Source organism: Lissotriton vulgaris, chromosome 1_1 (assembly GCF_964263255.1).
Source record: "Lissotriton vulgaris chromosome 1_1, aLisVul1.2, whole genome shotgun sequence".
Lineage (NCBI taxonomy): Eukaryota > Metazoa > Chordata > Amphibia > Caudata > Salamandridae > Lissotriton > Lissotriton vulgaris.
The window spans coordinates 1,973,849,419-1,973,872,088 of record NC_141685.1 but is presented as its reverse complement, the minus strand read 5'-3'; positions in this window follow the sequence as shown (position 1 = coordinate 1,973,872,088).

Below are 22,670 nucleotides of genomic sequence, written 5' to 3'. Positions count from 1 at the left end.
GATGCTCTGGGTACTGCCGGAGGGGAAGAAGGTGGTCCAGTCGAGTGCTTTGTCTCGGATCCCAGGGTTGTGGAGGCGTGTGCGTAGGGTGCGGTGGCAGACAGTGTCGAAGGTGGCTGACAGGTCCAGGAGAATGAGGGCCGCGGTTTCCACGTTGTCCAGTAGGATCCTGATGTCAACAGTGGCAGCGATGAGGACAGTTTCGGTGCTGTGGTTGCTGCGGAACCCGGACTGGGACGGATCCAGGATGCTGTTCTCCTCGAGGTAGCAGGTCGGTTGTCTGTTGACATCTTCTCGATGACCTTTGCTGGGAACGGGAGCAGGGAGGTGGGTTGGAAGTTCTTGAGGTCCTTGGGATCCACCTTGTTTTTATTTAGTAAGGCGTTGATTCCGGCGTGCTTCCAGCTTTCTGGCAAGGTCGAGGTCTCGAAGGAGATGTAGATGGCCTTGCGGAGATGTGGGTGCGATAGTGGAGCTGAATTTGTTGAAGATGTTGTGTGGGCATGGGTCTAACTGAGAGCATGAGTGGATGGTGTTCATGATTTTGATGGTGTCATCGTCGTTTTTGTTGGTCCTGGTGAGCAGGGAATTGGTGAGGATGGTGTCCATGAGGTCGGAGGTCTCGGTGACTGTCGGGGCGGTTAGGGTGTTGAAGCTGTCGTGGATGTCTGAGATCATGCTGTGGAAGAAGGTGGTGAGGGCGTGGCACAGGTCTTGTGAAGGTGGGATGTCGTTGGTGTTGGAACTGGGGTTGGAGAGCTCCTTCACGATGTTGCAGAGCTCTTTGCTGTTGTGTGTGTGTAGTGTAGGCGGTCTTTGAAGGAGGCCCTTTTGGCGGATCTAATGAGGTGATGGTGTCTGTGGATGGCTGTAGGAGAGTAGGGTCTGCTATCCTATGGTCACCCCAAATTTTTGCTTTTTGCTTCACTGGTTTCTGACTTAATGTGGCTGTGGGCCTGCTAATCAGACCCACAGCCTGCTGTTCTCTCTCTAAATTACTGCCAATGCACTCTAGGTGCATTACGAATTGGAACTGGTTCACCTTATGAGCCCCTGTAATAGTGCACCCTAGGTGCTCAGGGCATAGGTGTATCCAAGGCCTACCAGGGGCTGCAGCACGTATTGTGCCACCCCTGGCCTGGCCTCCATATTTGACACAACTGGCTGATCACTCAGCTGGGGTAAGTCGGTGTAACCACCTCTTACTTAGGTACAGTATGTCTGTGCCTAACCCTAAACTGGACACATATGTTCCTATCAGCCACTCCTATGGAAGGCCTCATCAATCCTGGAGGCAGAGTGCTTGGAAATATGTGAGATGGTGCTCTGGCATGAGCTGAGCCTGTCTGCAGCTGTCGGGAACCACTCCCTAAGCTGTTCCGGGATATTGCCATACCATATACTCTTAAGTGCATTATAATCCTCGCGGTTAAATGCTATCTTTGGTTTGGCTTTATCAAAACATGTCGAGTAAGGTGTCATACGAATTGGAATACTATCCCCTCGCCAATTCTGGCGACGGGGATAGCATTCCACCCTTCTAGAGGGATACGACATGTGTGTAACCCTAACCCCGGTTAAAGTTAAACAGAGCCTCAGCTTCACAAAATGGACGCTGCCACCACAGACACAAGTCTGGCCTCCTGCTGCTGACCGAAACTCGGCAGATGGTGGCCTGGACAAAGGGTTTCCTGCCTTGGGAGGTGCGAGCACCACCCCAGACAGGATTTTGTGTATTGGGTAGGACAGGGCTGAATAGAATCAGACATGCCCGGGGCACACAAGGTGTCCCCGTGCATAGGCCAGCCCAAACCGGTTCTGGGGCCTTCCAGCCCCAGTCCTGGCGCGGAGCTGGACAAAGGAAAGGGGGTGTAACCGCCCCCCTTCCTGGTTCCTCCCAGAGGAGGGACCTAGTAGGTGATCCACCCCCTAGATTGGAATAAGAGGGGGAGCAGTGCCATTGCACAGCAGATCATCCCGAAATCAACTTAAAACTAAGAAGAAGACTGGACTTCGACATTCTGCTGCACAGAAGACCGAAGAAGAATCTCCCTTGTGGCCAAGGAGTGACCACCCTGTGAACACAGGCACCAACCAGCAACTCGACGTCTGCTTTGCCGCCGCCTCCCGCCGGAGCCCGAGCCCAGAGCCCGACAAGAACCAGATTCCCAGACCTCTCAGAGCCCGATCCACAGTCCCTGCAAAGAAGGGACCCGTGGAGGCACCGAGTGACGTGGGACCGGACCTCTTGGAAGACACTCGTAAAGCTGACTGCGCAGCTTCTGAGGCATCCTCGACGTTGTGCTTTGGGGACTGAGAACCCCCACCACCGAGCAGCCCTTGCACTGAAGATCAGCCCCCCAGCATCTCCACGATCTGCGTGGGGCCCTTTTGCACTGTGCCACTCGACGCGCCATCCCGGCCACTAGCCACGCGGCCAGCGGCCATCTTGGCGACGAACCCGAAGATTTAAACAGCAGGTCTGGTTGCTCCAGACCTACCCAAGCTCCTGTGAAAAGGAGCACCCGCTCTGACCTTGCTGGTCCGAGTGAACAGCATCTTTCAACTTCTGCGTGGCTTGCATTTGCCAAGGCCTGTTTGCTCCGATCAGGTCGCCGACACCGCCAACAGCGAGAAGCCTACGTGGGACAGCTCGTGACCGACTCCTGGACGTCCTCGACCCCGGGTATCCACGTGGCTGCAGAAAGAAGCTACCCGACAACGCCTGTTTGCACCCGACATCGCCTGGTTCCAATCTGGTTCCACGGTAGTCACTGGCTAGTGACTTTGAACACTGTCCCCTCTGCTTTCAGGTCTTCAACTCTTTAGATCCACCCTTGGATCCACCGGAACTCTTCTCATCGAGCCGCCTGCAGCATCTTCAGCTCCAAGCACCATCGGCCAGCGTGACGAAACCCGACACATCTTCGACCCTGTGCACCCGCTTCCTGTGGGTGAGGTAACTCAGCTCCGCCGGTGCTCCTGCACTGGTACACATCCCAAGGGCCTGTGTTTTAAGTTTCAGCTCCGTAGGTCACTCGGAAGGTTCCTAACTTTCTAACTTTGTGCTTTTTACGCACCATAGACTTTGTATTGTAAAGTGCGTGCACTTTGAACACTGCACCCGAGTCCCGTGGGCCTCTCCCGACTTAGTTAACTCCAGTCTCGAATAGCTCCAGCGATTCCCAAGGCCCTAGGCCTCTTCACTTTCCTCCTGGTATCTCTTATACCACTTATTTAGTATATGGTTTAGGTGGCCCCTAGGGCTCATCCATATTGTGCAACTTTTGTGTATTTTAAACTGTCTTGTGATTTAACGCTTGTGCTTCTGTGCTCATAAAGAGTCCAGGGGATTTTAATAGTTAATAAATCAATATATATTTTCAATATATATCTGTGTGGTGTCCCTTTCATTTGGTATTCAAGGGGGTTGTGTATGGTATAACAGCTGGCTTCACATGCCTTTCAGAGTTTAGCCTAAGACTGCTTTGTCCACGTTACCACTAGGATAACTGGTCTACAAGGTTGAATTACAACCATCATCATAAGGGTTGCTTGGCATGGTACAAAGTGATCACTAGAACTAGTGAGCATTATATACCAGGCCAACTTCTCACATTGGTGAGCAGCGGATTGGGATCTGAGCTTGCTGTTGTTTTACCATTACAATCTTTGAGATTATCATTTGAAAGATCATACAGGTACCTGCTAGGTACATATAAAACAAGACTAGTATACTTAAGTTCTACTGAACTTAGTTGTTGTAGAGCAAAGGGAGTAGCACACCCTAGCTACAACTACTAGATAGGTTTAGTAGGTAAACACCAGTGTAGGTAGATTGCAACACATCCACCCACACTAGAGCAATGTCTGGAGCAGAGGGTTCCACTGGGAATGTCTCTGTTGAGAGTGACCCTCCAAGGGCACCATCCAAATTTGCTATTTTTCCCTTTAAGGAATTAAGACAGCTTTGTGTCTTAAGGGGTCTGAAGACAGGGCCTTCCCCTACTGCAGACCACCTAAGAGAGCTTTTGGATCAGTCTGAAGCTCTAAAGACCTCTAAAGCAAACCCCACAGGGAATGCTGAAGGAGGCCATCCTTCAGAGGATGACACTGTAGACCCCCCTGCCCCTATCATCCTAGTAGATGAGGATGCCTCCATCACTGGAGCTCCTCAAGTAGATGTAGAGGAAGAGGAAGAAGAAGAGGGGGAGGAGGTGGAAAGCAGTGAGTCAGATGATGACAGAGATAGTCAGGTGCTGGTCAGTAGACTGAACCAGGCTAACTTAAGTCAACTTGGGAATGAATCAGGTAACAACCCATTCAGACCCCCAGGTGGACTTAACCAGGAGCCTAGGAGGAGAAGGATTCACTCAGGTGACTCTGACAACTCCTATGCTTCTAGAGGTTCTCATGGTCACTCCAGAAGGAGGATGACTAGCCCTCAGAGAAGGGAACATGAGACCAAATTGAGAGAATCTCAAATTAGAGAGGCTGAATTGAGAGTCCAGAGACAAGAGTTAGAGATTGCCCTGGCCCAAGAGAAACTTGCTAGAGCAAGACAGCCTAGAGAGAGTGGGGTAATAGAACCCACTGGTGGCAGCAATATCCACAAGGATAAAGACAGGTCTTTTGATAATAGAAACCTGAGTAAGATTGTGCCCCCCTACAAAGCTGGGGATGACATCCATAAATGGATTACTGCAATGGAGAGAGCCTGCAGAGTACAGCAGATCCCTCAGGAGCAGTGGGCAGCAATCTTGTGGCTCTCCTTTGAAGGTAGAGGCCGAGACAGACTCCTCACAGTTAGTGATGGGGATTCTAGAAACTACCTGGTCCTGAAGAGTGCTCTGATTGATGGGTTAGGCTTAACCACTGAACAGTACAGGTTAATGTTCAGAGATACCCAGAAGACACAGACTCAGGACTGGTCTGAATTTGTTGAGTGTGCCACTAAGGCTCTGGAGGGATGGTTGCTGGGAAGCAAGGTTACAGACTATGAAGGATTGTATAATTTGCTGATGAGAGAACAAATTTTAAATAATTGTCAGAACCAGCAGTTGCATCAACATTTGGTTGACTCAGATTTGACCTCTCCCCAAGAATTGGGAAAGAGGGCAGATAAATGGGTAAGAACCAGAGTTAAGCAAAAGAACCAGAACCAGAACCAGGGTGGTGACCAGAAGAAAACAGACCAGAAGGGTGGGGAGCAGAAAACTAAAGACCAGAAGTCTTCAACAGGGCCCCAAACTGAGACAGAGGGTGGGTCCCAAACTTCCAAGAAGAAGAAGAAAGAAGGTCAGAAGAAACCCTGGTGTAAAACTTGTAAGAACACCTCTCACTGGACAAGTGAGTGTAAAAAGGGTGGAGCCCCCAGCACTGCAGCCCCTAAGGCACCTGCACCCACTAGTACAGTTAGCAGTGTTGGTCCTCAAGCCAAGGGTTTAGTGGGAATCACTTTGGGAACTGAAGGAGATTCTGACCTAGTCAGAACTCTTACACAGGCTGTTCTGGTTTGTGAAGGGGACATAGATTTGACCCCTGACATAAGTCCCAGTAACCTGGGCAAATACAGACAGACACCTTTGATTAACAACAAAGTGGCTCAAGCTTACAGGGACACATGTGCCAGTGTCACTATGGTGACACCTAACTTTGTGGACCCTGGACAATACCTGCCAGGCGATGATTACCTGGTGACCAATGCCAGCAATGTCACTACTACACATAGTGTGGCACTTGTTAACTTTTCCTGGGGAGGGGTAACTGGCCTAAAGAAAGTTGTGGTTAGTGCTGATCTCCCAGTAGAATGTTTGTTGGGCAATGACCTGGAGAACTCTCTATGGTCAGAAGTTGAGTACAGGACTCATGCAGAGATGTTAGGGATATCATCACATGTCCTTGCTGTGACCAGGTCACAGGCCAAAAAGTGCCTCTCTGAACCTCAGGTCTTGGATCCTGGAACAATGGACCAAGTACCTCCCAAGAAGAAGAACAGGAGGGTTAAGGCTGCGCCTTCCCAACTGCCTACAAGTGAGGATCAGGCTTCACAGGAAACTGATCTTGAGACCCCTGAAGGAACTGTCCCTGAAGAACTTGAACCTGATCAGGTTGAGTTTCTGGGGACAGGGGGACCTTCTAGGGCAGACTTGGGGCAGGCTCAGTTAACCTGTCCTTCTCTTGAACCCCTCAGACAGCAGGCTGCTGCTGAGGCTGCTGGGAATGCTCAAGGTGCCCATAAAGTATATTGGGACGATGGACTCCTTTATTCAGAGGCTAGAGACCCCAAGCCTGGTGCTACCAGGAGGTTGGTTATACCTCTGCAATTTAGGGGCTTCCTACTCACCTTGGCTCATGATATTCCTTTAGCAGGACACCTAGGCCAGAACAAGACTTGGGACAGGCTTGTCCCTCACTTTCACTGGCCTCACATGTCTGAAGACACCAAGGAGTTTTGTCGCTCCTGTGAAACCTGCCAAGCCAGTGGTAAAGCAGGTGGAACAACAAAGGCCCCCCTGATACCACTACCTGTGGTGGGGGTTCCCTTTGAAAGAGTGGGGATTGATATTGTTGGACCAATGGATCCCCCTACAGCATCTGGGCACAGATTCATACTGGTGGTAGTGGATCATGCCACCAGGTACCCAGAGGCAATTCCCCTTAGGACCACAACAGCTCCTGTTGTGGCCAGGGCCTTACTTGGAGTTTTCTCCAGAGTGGGGTTTCCTAAGGAGGTAATATCAGATAGAGGTACCAACTTCATGTCTGGATATTTGACAGCTATGTGGAAGGAATGTGGTGTCAACTACAAGTTCACCACCCCTTATCACCCACAATGCAATGGGCTTGTTGAGAGATTTAACAAGACCCTAAAGGGCATGATTAAAGGATTACCTGAAAAGCTCAGGCGAAGATGGGACATCCTTCTGCCCTGCCTTTTGTTCGCTTACAGAGAGGTCCCTCAAAAGGGGGTTGGCTTCAGCCCCTTTGAATTGTTGTTTGGGCACCCTGTAAGAGGACCCCTGTGTCTTGTGAAGGAAGGATGGGAGTTACCTCTCAAAAAGCCTAAACAGGACATAGTGGACTATGTACTTGGTCTCCGCTCCAGGATGGCAGAGTACATGGAGAAGGCATCCAAAAACCTTGAGGCTAGCCAAGAATTACAAAAAGCTTGGCATGACCAAAAGGCTGTCCTTGTTGAATTTCAGCCTGGACAGAAGGTATGGGTGTTGGAGCCAGTGGCCCCAGCAGCACTCCAAGACAAGTGGTCTGGACCCCATACAATTCTGGAAAAGAAGGGAGAGGTTACCTACTTGGTGGACCTAGGAACTCCCAGGAGCCCCCACAGGGTGCTCCATGTGAACAGATTGAAGGCATATGTCAGCAGGGCAGACATGGGCTTGCTCATGGCTACAGATGAGGGACAGGAGGAAGAGAGTGACCCTCTCCCAGACCTGCTCACTCAGAACCCTGAGGATGGCTCAGTTGATGGTGTGGCCTTAGGTGGCAGCCTCACTGAACATCAGCAACATGACTGCAGACAAGTTCTACAGGCATACAGGCATATGTTCTCATTGACACCCAGTCAGACTAACTGGTGTACACATGTGGTGGACACTGGTGACAGTCTTCCTGTAAAAAGCAAAATTTACAGGCAACCTGACCACGTCAGGGACTGTATAAAGACTGAGGTGCAAAAGATGCTGGAATTAGGTGTCATTGAGCCTTCAGAGAGCCCCTGGGCTAGCCCAGTGGTTCTGGTCCCCAAACCTCACACCAAAGATGGCAAGAGAGAGATGAGGTTCTGTGTGGATTACAGAGGACTCAATGCTGTCACCAGGACAGATGCACACCCTATTCCAAGGGCAGATGAGCTCATTGACAAGTTGGCTTCTGCCAAATATTTGAGCACATTTGACTTAACAGCTGGCTACTGGCAAATCAGGTTAGCTGAGGAGTCTAAAGCCAAGACAGCATTTTCTACCCCTAGTGGGCATTATCAGTTTGTGGTGATGCCCTTTGGTTTGAAAAATGCACCTGCCACCTTCCAAAGGTTGGTGAACCAAGTCCTCACTGGGTTGGATGACTTTTGTGCAGCTTATCTGGACGATATTGCTGTCTTTAGCTCCACCTGGGAGGATCACCTGATCCACCTGAAGGAAGTGCTTGAGGCTCTGCAGAAGGCAGGCCTCACTATCAAGGCAACAAAGTGCCAGATAGGGCAGAGCAAGGTTGTATACCTGGGCCACCTTGTAGGTGGAGGCCAAGTTCAACCACTGGAGAGTAAGATCCAGACCATCAAGGACTGGTCCCCTCCAACTACCCAGACTCAGGTCAGAGCTTTCTTGGGCCTGACTGGGTACTACAGGAAGTTTGTTAAGAACTATGGGTCCATTGTGACTCCTCTTAATGATCTGACATCCAAGAAGATGCCCAAAAAGGTTCAGTGGACAGAAATCTGTCAAAAGGCATTTGATGACCTGAAGAAGGCCATGTGCTCTGCACCTATCCTGAAGAGTCCTGACTACTCAAGAGAGTTCATTGTCCAAACAGATGCTTCTGAGTTGGGAGTGGGAGCAGTGCTTTCACAGCTTAATGTAGATGGCCAGGACCAGCCCATTGCTTTCATTAGCAGAAGGCTGACCCCCAGAGAGAAACGTTGGTCAGCTATAGAGAGGGAGGCCTTTGCTGTGGTGTGGGCCCTGAAGAAGTTGAGACCATACTTATTTGGCACTCACTTCAAGATTCAGACCGACCATAAGCCCCTCCTATGGCTTAATCAGATGAAGGGTGAAAACCCCAAACTACTCAGGTGGTCCATTTCCCTACAGGGGATGGACTTTACAGTGGAGCACCGCCCAGGGACTGACCATGGCAACGCAGATGGTCTCTCCAGGTACTTCCACTTAGAACATGAAGACACAACTGGTCAAGGTTAGTCTAATGTCCCTGCGTTTGGGGGGGGGTTATGTAGGAGAGTAGGGTCTGCTATCCTATGGTCACCCCAAATTTTTGCTTTTTGCTTCACTGGTTTCTGACTTAATGTGGCTGTGGGCCTGCTAATCAGACCCACAGCCTGCTGTTCTCTCTCTAAATTACTGCCAATGCACTCTAGGTGCATTACGAATTGGAACTGGTTCACCTTATGAGCCCCTGTAATAGTGCACCCTAGGTGCTCAGGGCATAGGTGTATCCAAGGCCTACCAGGGGCTGCAGCACGTATTGTGCCACCCCTGGCCTGGCCTCCATATTTGACACAACTGGCTGATCACTCAGCTGGGGTAAGTCGGTGTAACCACCTCTTACTTAGGTACAGTATGTCTGTGCCTAACCCTAAACTGGACACATATGTTCCTATCAGCCACTCCTATGGAAGGCCTCATCAATCCTGGAGGCAGAGTGCTTGGAAATATGTGAGATGGTGCTCTGGCATGAGCTGAGCCTGTCTGCAGCTGTCGGGAACCACTCCCTAAGCTGTTCCGGGATATTGCCATACCATATACTCTTAAGTGCATTATAATCCTCGCGGTTAAATGCTATCTTTGGTTTGGCTTTATCAAAACATGTCGAGTAAGGTGTCATACGAATTGGAATACTATCCCCTCGCCAATTCTGGCGACGGGGATAGCATTCCACCCTTCTAGAGGGATACGACATGTGTGTAACCCTAACCCCGGTTAAAGTTAAACAGAGCCTCAGCTTCACAAAATGGACGCTGCCACCACAGACACAAGTCTGGCCTCCTGCTGCTGACCGAAACTCGGCAGATGGTGGCCTGGACAAAGGGTTTCCTGCCTTGGGAGGTGCGAGCACCACCCCAGACAGGATTTTGTGTATTGGGTAGGACAGGGCTGAATAGAATCAGACATGCCCGGGGCACACAAGGTGTCCCCGTGCATAGGCCAGCCCAAACCGGTTCTGGGGCCTTCCAGCCCCAGTCCTGGCGCGGAGCTGGACAAAGGAAAGGGGGTGTAACCGCCCCCCTTCCTGGTTCCTCCCAGAGGAGGGACCTAGTAGGTGATCCACCCCCTAGATTGGAATAAGAGGGGGAGCAGTGCCATTGCACAGCAGATCATCCCGAAATCAACTTAAAACTAAGAAGAAGACTGGACTTCGACATTCTGCTGCACAGAAGACCGAAGAAGAATCTCCCTTGTGGCCAAGGAGTGACCACCCTGTGAACACAGGCACCAACCAGCAACTCGACGTCTGCTTTGCCGCCGCCTCCCGCCGGAGCCCGAGCCCAGAGCCCGACAAGAACCAGATTCCCAGACCTCTCAGAGCCCGATCCACAGTCCCTGCAAAGAAGGGACCCGTGGAGGCACCGAGTGACGTGGGACCGGACCTCTTGGAAGACACTCGTAAAGCTGACTGCGCAGCTTCTGAGGCATCCTCGACGTTGTGCTTTGGGGACTGAGAACCCCCACCACCGAGCAGCCCTTGCACTGAAGATCAGCCCCCCAGCATCTCCACGATCTGCGTGGGGCCCTTTTGCACTGTGCCACTCGACGCGCCATCCCGGCCACTAGCCACGCGGCCAGCGGCCATCTTGGCGACGAACCCGAAGATTTAAACAGCAGGTCTGGTTGCTCCAGACCTACCCAAGCTCCTGTGAAAAGGAGCACCCGCTCTGACCTTGCTGGTCCGAGTGAACAGCATCTTTCAACTTCTGCGTGGCTTGCATTTGCCAAGGCCTGTTTGCTCCGATCAGGTCGCCGACACCGCCAACAGCGAGAAGCCTACGTGGGACAGCTCGTGACCGACTCCTGGACGTCCTCGACCCCGGGTATCCACGTGGCTGCAGAAAGAAGCTACCCGACAACGCCTGTTTGCACCCGACATCGCCTGGTTCCAATCTGGTTCCACGGTAGTCACTGGCTAGTGACTTTGAACACTGTCCCCTCTGCTTTCAGGTCTTCAACTCTTTAGATCCACCCTTGGATCCACCGGAACTCTTCTCATCGAGCCGCCTGCAGCATCTTCAGCTCCAAGCACCATCGGCCAGCGTGACGAAACCCGACACATCTTCGACCCTGTGCACCCGCTTCCTGTGGGTGAGGTAACTCAGCTCCGCCGGTGCTCCTGCACTGGTACACATCCCAAGGGCCTGTGTTTTAAGTTTCAGCTCCGTAGGTCACTCGGAAGGTTCCTAACTTTCTAACTTTGTGCTTTTTACGCACCATAGACTTTGTATTGTAAAGTGCGTGCACTTTGAACACTGCACCCGAGTCCCGTGGGCCTCTCCCGACTTAGTTAACTCCAGTCTCGAATAGCTCCAGCGATTCCCAAGGCCCTAGGCCTCTTCACTTTCCTCCTGGTATCTCTTATACCACTTATTTAGTATATGGTTTAGGTGGCCCCTAGGGCTCATCCATATTGTGCAACTTTTGTGTATTTTAAACTGTCTTGTGATTTAACGCTTGTGCTTCTGTGCTCATAAAGAGTCCAGGGGATTTTAATAGTTAATAAATCAATATATATTTTCAATATATATCTGTGTGGTGTCCCTTTCATTTGGTATTCAAGGGGGTTGTGTATGGTATAACAGCTGGCTTCACATGCCTTTCAGAGTTTAGCCTAAGACTGCTTTGTCCATGTTACCACTAGGATAACTGGTCTACAAGGTTGAATTACAACCATCATCATAAGGGTTGCTTGGCATGGTACAAAGTGATCACTAGAACTAGTGAGCATTATATACCAGGCCAACTTCTCACAATGGCGTTCTTGTGTGCTGCGTGGCTGTCCGGTGTCTGTTCGGGGTGCCAATGCTTCTCTAGTTTTCATCAGGTTTGCTTGAATGCCTGGAGGTCTATGGTGAACCAACTGGCTTTCTTGGTGTGCCCGTTGGAGGGTTTCTTGAGCGGTCCGAGGGTGTTGGCGCAGTCGTGGATCCACTATCTTAGTTCGCTGGCGGCGTTGGGCTTTGGGCGAGGGTGGTGTTTAGCTGGTCTTCAGTGACTTTGCTCCAGCATCGGCGAGGGATGTGTTGAGTGCGGTGGTGCGTGTTAGGTTTCCAGAAGGTGAAGTGGATACAGCGATGGTCAGTCCAGTGGGATTCGGTGGTGGGGCTGGAGGAGGCGTGGGAGCTTGCGGAGAAGATGGGGTCAAGAGTGTGGCCAGCAGAGTGGGTGGGTGTTGTGACGAGCTGTCTGAGTCCGAGGTTGGTGAGGTTGTCAATCAAGGAGGTGGAGTTGGTGTTGTTGTTGTTCTCGAGGTAAAAGCTCAGGTCCCCTAGGAGGATGTAGTCTGTGGAGGCGAGGGTGTGCGTACTGACAAAGTCGGTGATTGCATCGCTGAAATGTGGCCGTGGACCAGGGGATCTGTAGATCAGGGTTCCTCTGTGGGTGGTGTTGGAATCAGTGTGGATCTGGAAGTGCAGGTGTTCGGCGGTGATGAGGGTACCGTCGGTGCTGGTCGAGAATATGAGGGTGTTCCTGTGGATGATGGCGTTCCTCCTCCTGTTCCGTTGGTGCGGCCCCTGCGGGTCCTCTTGTAGTCATTAAGGATGGCTATGGCGATGTCGGGTGCTGAGGCGGCGTTCAACCAGGTCTCTGTCAGGAAGGAGACGTCTGGGGAGGTGGTGTCGAGTAAGTCCCAGAGTTCAATGGAGTGTTTCCTGGCAGAGCGGGTGTTGAGTAGGAAGCATCTTAGGTGGTTGCGTCCTTTCTCAGTGAGTGGTTTGGGGGCTCGGAGGCTGGTGAAGCTGCAGCTCCGGCAGGAGAAGGGTCCTTGGGTTTGCTTCGAGCGACCAGGAAGCAGGTGTGTGATCGTCCGGTGTTGAGTGCGTGGAGGGTGCTGGCATCGTAGCGGAGATGGGTGTTGTGGCATTCACGGGGGCCAGGGGTTTGGCACTGGGTGCGGTCCAGGCGCGGACAGGCGCAGATGGGCTTGCCTTTGGCGCCTTCGGCGCACCAGCGGCACGCCCACTGCACAGCCGTGTAGCGGCTGCCATATAGGGGGATGTGGGAGGGAGGAGCAGCTGGGAGGCGGGAGCAGGGCAGCAAATAGGCAAGCAGGGGGGTGGGGCCACAGGTGATGCAGCGGTGGGAAAACGGTAGAGCGGGATACAGAAGGCAAAAAGGGAGAAAAGCAAAATAACTTTGCAAAACAGAAATAAAGGCAAACAAATCAACTAACACAATACAGGATCAGAGAGCTTACGGCCTACCACTGGCCACCAGGGATTAGGCGCACATGGTAGGCTGCGGGTGGAGGTGGGCCTCGAACTTCCTACAGCAGTTACAGCGGACTAGCGGACACAGGCACACAGGTGGTGCTGTGCAGCATGGGGAGCGGACTACCTGAAAAAAAAGGTCAAGGCAATTACTTTCACATTGAAAGGAATTATTTTTACTCACATATATTGATAACCTTTCTGTGAATTGCATACATATTTTAAAAACAATAGCAATAACATTTAGTAAACAAATTAAAAACAAGAATATGTCCATAGTCATATCTTGCATAAGTGTATGAATAGGTGCAATAAAATAATAAATAATCAATAAATCCAGAAATTGATTGCAGCATATGATGTCCAGATTTAGACTCTTGTTTTGTTCTCCAGTATGTAAGTGAACTAACTTTAGGGGCATTTGTGCTAGGGGGCCAGAAGAATGTTGTTTATTTCTTTAAACATACTTTAAATATACTATGCCTTGCTCAAGAAAGCACCAACGCTGACTAAAGAAAATAATCGAAAACTACCTCATTCAGGCATCTGAGAACTATTATAGAATCATGCTCGCAGCGCACTTACAGCTGTCATTCCTATTTGCCTCACATTTTCCAATGGTGGTAAACCATTCAAGTTTATTAGGCACAATTATGGCGCTTGGTATGAATCAATCATTTAGAGCCGGTAGTGTGTCTGCTGTTTCCATCATTGACAAAGTCTAACAATGTCCCGCTCTTTGTGATACGTTTAACCCAGAAAGAGGATTTACTGCCTTACACAGTTTAATATAAAAAAATATGGATGTACAGTTATATGTTTAACGAGAGATCTTAAATGTGTACATCTAGTCCGGCTAATAACATAAACGGGAGAATCTCGCCATCTTTAATGTGAACACACATCTCAGGGTCAGAAATAAGGGAGCCATGACCAAGACATTTGTCAAAAGAATAATCTCATCTAATAAAAAAAGTCATAGGTGAATACATGAAAAGAATGACTTGTGGAGAGAGCTGAGACTCAGAGCTGGACTTTGCTCGGACATCACCTTGTGCAAAATCAAATTTGGCACCCGTCCCAACTCGTACTTTTATTAATGAACATTTGGAAGAAGATGTGAGGGGGAAGATTACGGAGGCCATAAGAAGAAAAATAAACAAAAATCAGAAAAAAGTGGCAGCAGCCTTCAGTAAAAGTATTAAAAGACCCTTTTCTTTGGACCGTTGGGCAGTAGTGAGACTGATGCAGGCAGTTCCAGCTCTCTCCCCTCTGGAGTTCTGCACTTTGCCCTTGGGCCCAGCTCGTAAGTGCTAAAGGCGTCTCGTCTAAAGCGCCAGCTCGTTGTTGGTCTATTCAAAGACGTGTGGAGCTTCTGGGGGTCCTATCATGAAGCCGATGTGTATGCTGCGGAAGCGCAGACAGGGTTTATGACCTTACCTTAACGTGAAATATCTCCGAGTTGATAGATGTTTTTATATTAGCAGTTCAAAGAAACACATAGGAAATGACTGCCCTGTGTCAACGAGCTTCGCAGTCAGCAAAATATGCATTATATTAAAATATTGTAAGTTACTGTATGTTTTCAGGAAGCCAAAAAGCAGCGCACAGACACCTACTGCACTGTCACGCGCAGATAATGACATGATTCGATCATACGACCCCAGATGTGCATGCGATCACAACCGGCACTTCGGTACAAAAGCGACCTGAATAAAACTGGATGTAAGGCTCCAAGCCTATCCTCTTCGAAAACGATTACCGTGCCTTCCCTCACCTGTGTGTGGGGGCAAAAGAGGTGAGGATCCAAGCCATACATTCCACTCATCAGTCACATTATTGCTGCCGGACGCCCAATTTCATGGATGAGCGCGCACTACTTCCTGCCGGCAACTGATGGAAGAAATTGTGACATTAAATAAGATACAATGGGCCGTCATTACTTTCACATCTCCAGGTCCATATTTAATATAAAGTAATGGGGAGTTTCTTTCTGCAGTTTATATTTTCTTCCAAGGCGATACAAGTTGGACGGCTCTAGTCTGTCTGTGTGGCTTTCTGGAAGGGCTGGCTGAGTTGAGGATTACATGATTCCGCCATAATTAATAAGCTCGATTAAAGAGCCGGTATTTATGTGCCTGCCTGGAAAGTAAACAGTCCTGTTATTTTTAACACCACTATGCTGCTTTTCTTCAGGGCGTTATGTGATGGCGAGTATTATAATTTAAATACCGACGCTGCAACCTTGTAAAACATCCCTTGGCAGTGGGAGGATAGAATACTTCAAAGCAGCAGTTTATGAAACGCGCTGGTACCTTTCCTCACATGGTCATGTTAATATCGTTTTTTTATTGCTGGTTGTTTGCAGACCCACATTACGTGTCTGACTGCTCTATGTCGACATTACTGCAGAGAACGTTTGGGGTGCATACCTTCGTTTTTAAGGGACAATGGGGCATATTACCAAGGGCCTTATCGCCGCTTTAGCAGGAATTTTTCCAGCTAAAGCCGCGATAATTTTATCGGCCTATTACCTAGCTATCGCTAACACCAGTTAGCGACAGCTAGTAGGAGATAGCGATCACCTTGGGGCCCACTTTGCATGTCAGCGATATTTATCGCTAATGACATGCAAAGTGGGCGTGCCAAGATGTTAGCGACTGTAACATCGCTATCTCCTATTACCTACAAAGGCGTACTTTTGGAGATATTTGCGCAAAGCGCGAATATCTCCAAAAGCTAACGCCTGCCCAGAGCAGTTCTTAGCCATGTTATCCAATGGTAGGTGGATAACATGGCTAAGAGCATTAGCTCGGTAATGCATGAATATCGCTGACTTTTCAGCGATATTCATGCATTTCGGCCGATTTTTATCGCTTTAGAGATAAACCTTGATAATAGCAAGGTTTATCTGCGATAAAAATCGGCGGAGCTCGGTGATAATAATATTGCCGCTAACCGTGTTAAACGATAATAATTGCTTAATCTTGGTAATATGCCCCAATGATTGTTAAGTAACAGACATTACAATTCTACACGAAGAGCACACATTGTTTTCTTATTAAGTGCAGACATAGGGGCATATTACCAAGATTAAGCAATGATTATTGCTTAACACGGTTAGCGGCAATATTATTATCGCGTAGCTCCGCCGATTTTTAACGCAGATAAACCTTGCTATTATCAAGGTTTATCTCTAAAGCGATAAAAATCGGCCGAAATGCATGAATATCGCTGAAAAGTCAGCGATATTCATGCATTACCGAGCTAATGCTCTTAGCCATGTTATCCACCTACCATTGGATAACATGGCTAAGAACTGCTCTGGGCAGGCGTTAGCTTTTGGAGATATTCGCGCTTTGCGCGAATATCTCCAAAAGTACGCCTTTGTAGGTAATAGGAGATAGCGATGTTACAGTCGCTAACATCTTGGCACGCCCACTTTGCATGTCATTAGCGATAAATATCGCTGACATGCAAAGTGGGCCCCAAGATGATCGCTATCTCCTACTAGCTGTCGCTAACTGGTGTTAGCGACAGCTAGGTAATAGGTTGATAACATTATCGCTTCTTTAGCGGGAAAAATTCCTGCTAAAGCGGCGATAAGGCCCTTGGTAATATGCCCCATAGCTTTCTCATTGGCAATTCATTTGCGGAGTGGAGGCTCGGAGGAAGGCAAAGCAGGGTGCAGTGGTGTAAGAAATGTGAGAGGGCCCCTTGCAAGATATGCTGATGGGGCCCCTGACACTCACATCAGCAGGGGCTGAGGGGGCCCCCTCGGGTATAGCTAAGTGTGGTGATGCCAGTGGAATGCTTCTTAATGTGATGTCACCTGTGTGCCGGCAAAAGCGCTCTGCGTGTCGCGTGGGGACGGTGACACTTGCTTCCTGTGCCTCGGGTCGGTCGGACGGCTCTCTGTACTGCCTAAATAAATACTCTAGCCGGATCACTTGGCTCTTAGTGTTACTTCCTTCGGAACCCCTTATCTCTACACTAAGCCTGCCCTCTCCACCCCCGCACCGCAGGGGATGCGCGTGCCTTTGTTACGCCGGCCCTTGGCACGCTGTGATTCTGGCAGGACACAGACCATGGGCAGGGCGAAGTCCATTGCAGGGTATGTGTTGTATCTGTATATCTTGAATTGCTCGTGTATATTCGGTAGCCCTGTATTCTATATTCTATGTTCTATTCCAGATGCGTTGCAGTCGGGTCATTATGATTTGAACATCGGACTCGACAGCATCGCATCTGGATCTTTCCTTTCCTGTGGGTTAATACTTTTTGTACTTATTTTACAAATAAACTCCTTTTCGATTCAACTCATAAGACTTATGTTGTATTCCTTACAACAGTATCATTTGAAGAGGAGGGGTGAAAGCAGAAGCAGAACTTTATGGGGGCCTCAAAGAGCAGATGACAGGAGGAAGCAGACTACCTACCTGCTTCTGTAAGCACCCCTGAGTTTCTCACTTTGGAAAGGTTACTTTACGAACATGAAGTAGTGAGTCAGCCTACTTCACATCTTTACATGCATCTAAGAATGGAACCTCTCTGGGTTATGCTTTTGCGGGTGTTACACGTTCAAGAATCTTTGAGGTAAGCAATTGAAAATGTATTGATTTGGATTTTATTATGGTTAAATGGATGAAGTTTTGGTACTAGGAAATTCTGAGGAAAGATCTAAATTTTGTAGCCCAAAAAAACATTTTTTTACAGCTGAGGCAGATTATGACTGCACACAGAAATATTTTATCGGGTGAGCTACAAGCAGCCTGGGAGATCACCGAATTTCCATGTTACATTTGTTAAACACCATATCATGCCTCAATACACAGGATAGCTGGCTGCTGTGGCTATGAATATTGTGACAGCAGTCCTCATAAAGAGCATCACTTAAACTGGCACATAAGATCATTTACATGGAACAAATAACATAGAACACCTTTCCCATGATGACTCTCAAGCAATGCTCATAAAACTATCACTTGAACACAACACCTGCAGTATGTATGTTTCTGTATGTATTCCTTATATATCTTATCAAGACAATACCTTTCAGGCTTAAAGTCCCGCGAACGCCGTGAGGGGAAAGGGTTACCTTCTTCCCACTTCCTGGTGCCAGACGCCGTGAGGAGAACGGCAAGGCGCACCAGGAACACGCCGTGAGGAGAACGGCTCCGCCTGGTTTTTTCAGACTACATATCTCAGCAGCCCTCCGAGCCTGTGACGCGGTACCGGCGGCGCCATTTAAACCTCAGGCGTCCTTCCCGTGAATGCTGTGAGGGAACAGCTTACCTTCTTCTCACTTGCAGCTGCCAGACGCCATGAGGGGAACGGCAAGGCGCACCAGGAATACGCAGTGAGGGGAACGGCTCCGTCTGGTCTTTTCGGACGACATATCCCAGCAGCCCTCTGAGCCTGTGACAAGGTACTGGCAGCGCCATTTAAACCTCACGTGCCCCCCACAACGCGGGTCCCGCAAACGCAGTGAGGGGAACGGGTTACCTTCTTCCCACTTGCTGCTGTCAGACGCCGTGAGGAGAGCGGCAAGGCACACCAGAAACATGCCGTGAGGGAAACGGCTCCGCCTGGTCTTTTCGGACTACATATTCCAGCAGCCCTCCGAGCCTGTGATGCGGTACCGGCGGCGCCATTTAAACCTCAAGGGCGCCCCGCAACGCCAGGAAGAGGCAGGGCAGGGTCACCCCCTTCATTTATTATTGAGATATTATTGTTACTGTTCCGTGCTATTTGATTTTTATTGCCGGGCAGTAGAGGTGCTATTTGGAGTGCTGTAAATCTAAACCATTCCAACTCGCCATGCCTGGTGATTTGTGAACTGCCTACTCCATACTAAACTCGCCCTTGTAAACTTTATTGGGCAATATTTGTCCTGAGTGCTTGGACTTCGCGCTGTGCACTTTAAGGTTATTCCTCCGATTAACTGCTTTTTATTGGGAAACAACACTTACAACGCAAAATTTACAAGGCACTACCTTTACAACAAAACTTTTACAATGCAACATCCATTACAACGCATACCATTACAACACAACCATTACAACACATGTCACTACAACGTATACCACTACAACGCATGTCATTACAACACAGTCATTACAACGCATACCATTACAATGCATACCTACACTATCCAACACTTACCCTACTGCTGCACCCCCTGGAGTTAGAATAGTAATTTTTACCCCTACACTATCCAATACTTACCATACATGCAATGTAATGGTATGCGTTGTAATGGTATGCGTTGTAAATGTAGTATGCGTTGTAGTGGAATGCGTTGTAAAGGTAGTTTCAAATAATTCGTTGTAATGGCATGCGGTGTAATGGAATGCGCTGTAATGGATGTTGCGGTGTAAAAATGCGTTCTAAAGGTATGCGTTGTAAAAGTATGCGTTGTAACGACATACATCCCTTTTTATTAGTTGCTCTTGTCTATTTTACATATGCACTTTGCACTTTTGAGGATTGCATCACTGACTTTGAGGAGTTCTTGTTCGAAGTCATTTTAGTATATTGTGTTTTAGCCTTGAATTGTATATTTGCACCTTGTTGGTTGCACTTTGCACGGTGAACGTTACATTAAGCAAATTTTGCAGATCTGTATTTCTTGAGGGATTGGTGTATCTATTATAGGGTGCCCAAAGATCACCAGTAATGAGTAAACAGAAAGTAAAAACGGGGAATAGTGTGGTCGGCACATTAGATGCCTTAATTCTGAGGGCAGAATCTGCCCTCATTCATGAAATACAAATGACAGAACGAAGGTTATCTCTTGACTCACAATCCCCGTTAGGTAGACTTTCTCTAACCCCTGTCTTTCCTGACTCTTCGTTGGCATTAAACCACGACGTTCCCACAGTTAGGCGGATTCCATCTCCACCTGCTCCCTCAGAAATATTGATAAATACTGGTTCTTATCCCTCTAAGGAGCATGAACCCACTCCTGTGAAAATTAAGGTGACTACCAGAGGGCAGCCGGCCAAGCTTAAATCAGTCTGTAATAATGATTCGTCCACTGCAAAAAGAAAGGGCCGAGGGGGTACAACATTAAAATCTGCCCAGGGAAATCTTGGAGGGTCTGTTTTATCTGTTTTCCCACAAAGTGATGATAATGAGGGTAACTTAACTGCTATGAATCAGACCATGGCAGGGCAACCAATTGATAGTTCTGAGGAGGGACATTTTTGGATAAGATTAGAAACCATGTTATCCACCCTATTAGACCCCATGTTCAAAAAAATAAGTATGATGGAAGCCATGTCAGCTCAATTAGAGGGGACCATTCGCTATAATCCTTCAGTCATCCCGGCAGTGAGTCCATTCATCAACCGAGTTGACACAGTTATGAGGGGTAAAAGAGATGTGCGGGAGGGTAGGTCTATGGTAAGGCCTATAGTTAACAGCGAGGCGCAAGACAAGATTAGCCTTGTTAGCATAGGCCTCGAGGCCCAGATACCAGGGCTATCCCCTGCCAGCCCCTCAGTAGAGCATGATTACCTGGGTGCCAAAGGGAAAGGGGCCCGGAGGGTAGGGACCACCAATCATTGAGCCTTCCGAACATAGTCCTTCCACCTGAATCCACCCATATGTAGTGGTACTGGGGAATATACCTCTCCTTCCCACTGGGGCAAAGGAAGATTTTGCGCAGCTAAGAAACAAACTAACCCATTGGTTCTCACATAATACCCCATTGGGCCATCGTGTATCCAAAAACATCTCAGTCTCACCCCACTAACTGGATCTGCTATTAAGGCATTACCCCTGGGTTCTTTTTACAAGCCAGATCCCCTTAGGGAAATGTCAGAGTATGGTCATAGGGCAGAGGTTGGTTAAATAAACAAGCTCCCTGGCAACTACCTCCTGCCCCAGCCCATTATGCTCCTGAATCAGATGGACAGCTATATAGCACCCAACCATTGGTGCTAGACAACAGATTTGTTGCCCTATCTGGGTTGGAGAATTGTTATTGACTGCAGGCTTCTGTACCGACTGGACCTAAACCAGCTAGATCACCCCAGATTTGGAGTGTTAAGGCAGTGAAGCTTGTAGATGTAAGGCCCAACAATTTTTTATCTTGGAATATAGCGGGGCTGGCTAACAAATTCCAAGACCCATGGTGGGTCCGCTATGTGAAGCAATACGCCGTAATTAGTCTACAAGAAACATGGTCGGTGGATTGCAATCTTTTCCAAGAAGGCTATAAGGCATTTTTTGTCCCGGCCACCCTATCGGTGAGTGGAAGACCAAGGGGTGGTTTAGTTACTTATATTTCCGTGGCCGTTGACTGCAAGATGCAGGTGATCCCATCTCCATATCGGGGAATTTTGGCATTGTCTGCAACTAGGGGGGATTCTAGATGGGGTATTCTCAGTTTTTATAATTCAGCGGCTTACCCGCAAGAGGAGTGTAATATCACTAATTTGGGAGGTTTTATAAAAAAGATTTGGATCCTATAACCTTCTGGTCTCTGGTGATTTTAATATACAGCCCTGTGGCAATCCTTCAACATCCTGCATTTTAGAGTTGGGATGCCCTCGGGTGTCGGGTTTTCACTTTGAACACCACCTTCAAGGGGAACTGCTGAATAATATGCTGAATGAATTATATATATATATATATATATATATATATATATATATATATATATATATATATATATATATATATATATATTTTTTTTTTTTGCTGAGTTTTATATAGCGCAAACTTGACCTGAACGAATCGGGTATCAGAGCGCTTTACATAGCACCAGTTACGTTACATGAGGATACACATAGTTTTTTTGGTTTTTTGTTAGATATGGTGTTTATGATGTCCTTAACTGACCCATTCACCAAGTTCCCTGTACCAACGTTTAAAGGAAACAGAAGAGGATCATTCATTGATTTTATTCTAATTTCTGCGTCGTTGCAATCCTTTTTTAATGATTTTAACATTTTAGAAAGCAAATTCAGTGACCGTAACCCCGTAACAGTTATTATTTCGGGCCCTTTAGCGATAAAAATAGGTAAGGCCCCCAACAGAGGTGCTTTTAAACCGACGGATGGAAAGCGCAGACTAAAGTGGTCCTAAGTATCTCCTGATAGTTTTTATAACAGCGTGAAATTATATTGTACCCTCGAACTGGAATCATGTACATCTGTGTGGTCTACTTCTAACGAGATTCTTGGGGCGTATGAAGTATTAGCACAAAAAGTAGGGAAACTGTTAAGTATCCCGGCTCGTGCCACCACTGCACAGGGCCCTAGATGATTTGACTCCCACTGATCCAAATCAGCTAAGCGGCTCAGGGTAGCACTGTCAGCCAAACCAAGAAATCAACTTGAGGTCCGAGCATGTCGCTCAGAATATAAGTTAGCCCTGGCCAAACGTAAGGAAGCCCTGAAAGAAGATGCATGGAATGAGTTGATTGACTCCAGCACCTTGAGGAACAGCTCGAGGTTCTGGAGCGTTGTGAATGGGCCCTTGT